Genomic DNA, 6,000 nt, shown 5'->3' with positions numbered 1-6,000 from the left:
TTCCTTGTATGCTTCAATTTCTTTCTAGTGATGTCATGATGGTAATATTTATTTTTTAAACCTGGGGAAAAGGTAACAGTCATGCTATTTTGGGAAACTAGCATTTCTCTTAGTTAAAATTATGCTGTGTGTTATTTTAGAAATAGAGTGGAGTATGACATTTCGTATTTACATTACATTTTTCACAAGTTATTTTTTAATGCTGAAAAAGGAGTAATTTTACTAGTTGAGATGTTTATTCATTTTCTATTCTAAACATATTTTATACCTCTTTGGAGAGCGGTTGTTATTACAAATGGGGAGAGTGGGTATTTAATCAGTTGATCTGCATAGTTGATGCTCAGAAATAGTAATGGCTAAAATCGCAGGGGAGAAGGTGTGTTTCAAATTTAAGTCTTTTAAAAACAATGTGTACTTATTTTTAAGTTCATTTTTAAAAGTTGACCTCTAGAATGTTAAGTTTTATGAAATTGGCCAATAAATGAAGATTCTCAATTTGTGAGGAAAAGTGACATTGCCACAAAATACCTTTTTGTGAACACTTATTAAACCACAATGAAAATAACTTTTCAGGATCTATTTCCGATGTGGAATTCTTTCCGAACATTTTCTTGAAGGAAATGTTTTCCCACTCTTCTTCCACTTAATTGTATGTTTCCTCTTCCTTTTTACTGTGAACTCTGTAGAATAAAACTAGATTGGCTTTTTTCCCCCATGGAGTAGTATGTTTAATCAGAAAGGACTTGAGGTAGCTAATGAAAACAATAGAAATTCATCAATAAGAGTAAAATACTAATGTAGAAAAAATATAAAAAAATAAAGTCAAGCCTGTAGAGTTCTAAAGAAGATGTAGTAAAACTGATCTTGAATGCTATGAAGCTTGACAATCGTGCATGCTGTTATTTGATTCTTAAAAAAACTCTGCTAGTTAAATGTTTTATCCCCATTTTGTAGATGAGGAAAACTGAGTCTCAGATTCAGTAATTAGTTTATAAATGTTGTAGGGATTTAAATTTGGAGTTGGAATAATTGTGTCTCACTATTCTAAGCTAATTAAACAATTAAAGGAGATGATCCTTATTGAAAGTAAACCAGTTCCTAAAGGATACTTAGTGTGTTTATACTTAGGGACCCTCTTCAGAGTGAGCTTTAGCGGGTAGGCACACAGTAGATAAGGCTTCTCTTGCCAGGTGAATTTCTGTGTTCAGGAATTTTCCATACATTCTGAGTTCCGGTATTTTAGCTATTAATATAAGCCAAATGTTGATACAATTCCTAAGCCTTAACCCTTAAAATATACTAACCAAAGTTTTCAAAAAGTAGATTTCTCAAATGTGAATTTTTTAGGTCTTAACAGTAAAATAGGTTAAGGCCTTGACAGTCAAATCTACAAAATCAAACTTTCCGTGTATATTAAGGGTTTACAAAGTTCAATCTTAATCTGTAGTTTGTTGATACTGTAATATGCCAAATCATGTTTTGATTTGTATTGAAAAGAAGGTGTGTTCTATTTGATATAAAAAGCGCCAAGTACCTCTTCACTTTAATATATTAATTACGAAATTTTTGTATTTTCTTAAATTGTTTACTATTTTGACAGCGAATGGGTAGTTTAAAAAATTTGTATCAAAATACAAAGGCAGAAAACAATTTAGTAATCTCTAGTGAGAAATTCTAAACTTTTAAAGAAAAGTAGTATGTAGCTTACTTTGTTGATATGTTGAATATTTGAACTATTAGCAGGTAACTGAAGCACAGAGTTATTGACGACTGTAGTCTATCCATGAAGACAGGTAAGTCCAGCTTTTCTGTCCAGTGTGGATTTCATGAGCAATGAGCAAAGTTATCATATGTTCATGTAGAAAGTGAACTTACCCAGGAAGCTGTGTGGTTTTCTTCGTCCATACTCCGCTTTCGGTTGCACAAAGAGCTCAGTGTGGTCACTAGTGCAGCACCCAGGTGGTCTGCATCTCCAAAGCTATTGATACTAAACTGGAATAAGGTTACTTTTGCTAATGTAAAATCCATCAGATCATTCACTTGAAATGATCATGTAATTTGAGACACTTGACAGTAAATTTTGCTCTACAGAAATCCTACTTGTTTGAACCTTTTGCTGTTTTACCTTGCTCATTTTAAAACTGAAGTTGGTTTAACCCCTTAGCTAATTTTTGTCATAGGAAGCATATTATTCATTACACAACTTGGTGTAATATTTTTATTTGAAAATTTTCCTAACCACTCATTGTTCTGTTGGTCCTAACAGTTGAATGTAAATTTGGTGTAATAGGTCACTAACCAAACAAGTTCCCATTTGCATAGTTTATTGACCAAGTGGTCATACAATCCCTGTGTGTTTTGTGTGATAATCCAGTGAATACCACCGACCCACCCCTCTTTGTGAGACGCCACTTGTATATGGCTTCATTGCCCACACTGATGCAGAATGCACACATTCTTTTATTCTCATCAGGATTTTTTTTTTAATGACTTTAACTTTTTGTTAGAGAATCACCACAGACCCATCACTCAGTTTCAATCATTCTGAATTTCTGACCAAGCTTATTTCAGCTACACCCTCTGTATCCTCCTCTATATTTTTCTGAAACCCCAGATACATTATTTCGTCTATAAACATATCATCTTTAAATATTAATACTCCTTGACATCAAATATCCAGTAACTTCAAATTTTCAATGTCCTCAAAATGTCTTTTTTAGTTTTAGGTCCTAATCTATAGATGTCTTCATCTTTTATTCTTTACAAATTTTTTAATGAAGAAACTGAATCTTGTCCTTGGGTTCTTAAGAAATAGTTGGTTCTAAATAGAGGAAGAACAGTTATTTTCCGCTTTGTAATCCTCTTTCGTAACTGAATTTATTTTGGGTTTGAGAGACATTGTCTCTCTCCCAAACTCCTGTGTATTGATTCTTAAGCCTGTGTAACCAGAATAGTGGTGCCATTACAGAGATAATGAAGTAAGGAGGTAGGTCTAGTTTTCAGAAAGATGGTGATAAACGTTTGTTTAATCCTTTGAATTTTAGTTGGCAAATGCCAAACAGGCAATTAGAGATGAAGAACTAAAGTAAGGAAACACAAGTTTAAACAGATAACAGAAGTTGCCCTGTGATTAAAGTTCCTCCGTTAGTCAGAATTTTGTTACCTACTGTTTGAAATAAGTGGACAATTGGTCGTGGTTATTTTTTATTATATAGTTTGTAGGCATTGCAGTTTTGTTGAATGTAATTTTGCTTCTATTTGTGACTTTTTTTTTCAGTCATTAGAACCTTAGAAATGAAAAGTTATTTTGTGTTACTTTGTCATATAGTTGTACTGTCTGCACCCTTTTTTCCCCACAAGAAATGGCAGTGTTAAGTTTGCCGTGATCATAACTTGCGTAGAATTGTAATTTAGAACAAAGAACAGGAAAATGTAATCATAATCTAAGTTTGTCATAAAACCTAAACTGATAATGGATCTCCACATTCCATAGTTTTAAAAAATTTCTATAGAGTCTTAAAATATGAGGGATCTGACAACTCATTTAATCCAGATATTCATGAACCTCTTTAAGTATCTAATGAAAGCCATGAAATCTCTACTTAGGAAACTAAACAAACCCTTCTTAGAAGACTGAACAGAATTGTGCATATAATTTCAGGGGATTCCTGGTCACTCCCACCAGTGACATGTATAAACTGCTTTGGAAATCCATTAACTACAGGTGAAGAGAAATTGAGGCTCAAATAGGTGAATTGATATCTACAAGCTACAGTTGACCCTTGAACAACATGAGTTTGAACTGTGCAGTTCCACTTATATGCAAATACTGTAACTTACTTTCCTTGTGATTTTCTTAATTTTTTTTTTGCTAGCTTAACTGTAAGAATACAGCATATAATACATATAATGTGTTTATTAACAGTGTTATCAGTAAGGTTTCTAGTCAACAGTAGGCTATTAGTAGCCAAGTTTTGAGTCAAAAGTTACACATGACTATGCGGGAGGTCTCGGTGTCCCTAAACCCTACATCATTCAAGGGTTACCTGCATATACCTACTTAGTACCAAGAGCCAAGAGCAACCCTCCAGGCTCTTTCTTACCTCCCAGATCAGTTGCTCTTACAAAGAAGATTCATCTGGAAAGTCCTTATTCAGTCATAAGATATGAATGTAGAGAAACTAATGACTAAATGTTGTGGATTTTTTTTTTATACCTTTTCAAAAGATCCACTTTATAGCTTCAGATTTTGAGATGCCTACTATCCTGTTAGATAAAGAGAGAAGGTAAAATGTGAACATTTTATGGATCCCATTTTTATTTTAATTTTTTTCCATATTACCTGGCTAATCTTGAAGATGGGAAGAATCCAGAAACCAGGGAGGGATTAGAGAGTTTCAAGGAGGAAGTAGAGAGCAACATGTGAAATGCAGTAAGATCAAAACACAAAAATTATTGAACGTGGCTAATCTTTAGTAGAAGACTAAAACTTGGAGTGGTGAAAAGAGTATTAACTTTGAATTCAGAACACAGCCTGAAGCCATGTGATTCTGAGATAAGTGTGATGAAGTTTGGTAAATACAACCACTTAGCATGTTATGTGGGAGCTTAAAGAAATCCATAATTGGAGTATTTGGCTGGCTCAGAGCATGCAACTCTTGATCTCAAGGTTGTTTTTTGTTTTTTTAAATATGTTAAATTTATTGTCAAATTGGTTTCCATACAACACCCAGTGCTCATCCCAGAAGATGCCCTCCTCAATACCCATCACCCACCCTCCCCTGCCTCCCACCCCCCATCAGCCCTCAGTTCTCAGTTTTTTTTTTTTTCAATATATGGTTTATTGTCAAATTGGTTTCCATACAATACCCAGTGCTCATCCCAAAAGGTGCCCTCCTCAATACCCATCACCCACCCTCTCCTCCCTCCCACCCCCCATCAACCCTCAGTTCTCGGTTTTTAAGAGTCTCTTATGCTTCGGCTCTCTCCCACTCTAACCTTTTTTTTTTTTTTTCCTTCCCCTCCCCCATGGGTTCCTGTTAAGTTTCTCAGGATCTCAGGGTTTTGAGTCTGAGCTTCACACTGGGCATAGAGATTACTTTTAAAAAATCTGTATCTTTTGTGCATATTTGGATTCGAATGTTTGGTTGTGGGGGAGATATGGGCCACAGAATTCTGAAAGTGTAGATAGTACTGTGCGGAGGAACCAGCATGTGAGTAGTAGGGTTTCAAAAGATGAAGCTACGGAAAGTAAGGACAGCTAAGCATACACTGCCCAGAACTTAAATTTTAATGCATAGGCACTGGAAGAATTGTAAGCAAGGAATTAGTGAAAGCTCACTTTGGCTGCTACGTAGAGGGTAGATTTGAAGGGGTCAAGAAGAGGACATTGACGCGACAGTCTCAGAGATGGTGAGAGCCTGAACTAGGATGATGATTGCAGTAGGGATAAAGAGAAGATTGGAGAGATTGTAGATGTATGTAGGAGATAAAAATGGCAGGACTTGACAGTTGACTGAATGAGGTAAAGGAAGACAGCGGTGTCGAGAATAGCTATCAGGTCTTTCTACTTTCCATAACTAGGTTTAAACAAGCTGGAAGCTAGTATCTGAGGGCTTTTTGGATGATGTCCAAAAGGTGGAAACATGACACCTTCAGTAGGGAACTTTGGACTGAGCCTGCTTTGGGAACTCATCAGCATGTAAGCTGTTCAGTGAGCAGCACAGAGCCAAAGGAAGGACCTTGGAGACTACCAACATTTAAGGTACAGCAGGAGGACAATGAATTTGTGGAGGAGATGAGAAATGATTAGAGGAAGATGGGAAGAATCCAGAAACCAGGGGTTAGAGGGTTTCAAGGACGAAGCAGAGAGCAACATGTGAAATGCAGTAAAGTCAAAGTGGAGAAAGTATTGATCCTGCCATTCAGGATGTAAATGGAAACCTTTAGGGAGAGTAGTTTCAGAAAGAATGAGAACAAAATCAAACACTATAGTTGAGA

Source organism: Felis catus, chromosome A1, assembly GCF_018350175.1.
Source record: "Felis catus isolate Fca126 chromosome A1, F.catus_Fca126_mat1.0, whole genome shotgun sequence".
Taxonomy (NCBI): domain Eukaryota; kingdom Metazoa; phylum Chordata; class Mammalia; order Carnivora; family Felidae; genus Felis; species Felis catus.
Note: the sequence above shows the minus strand (reverse complement) of the source record.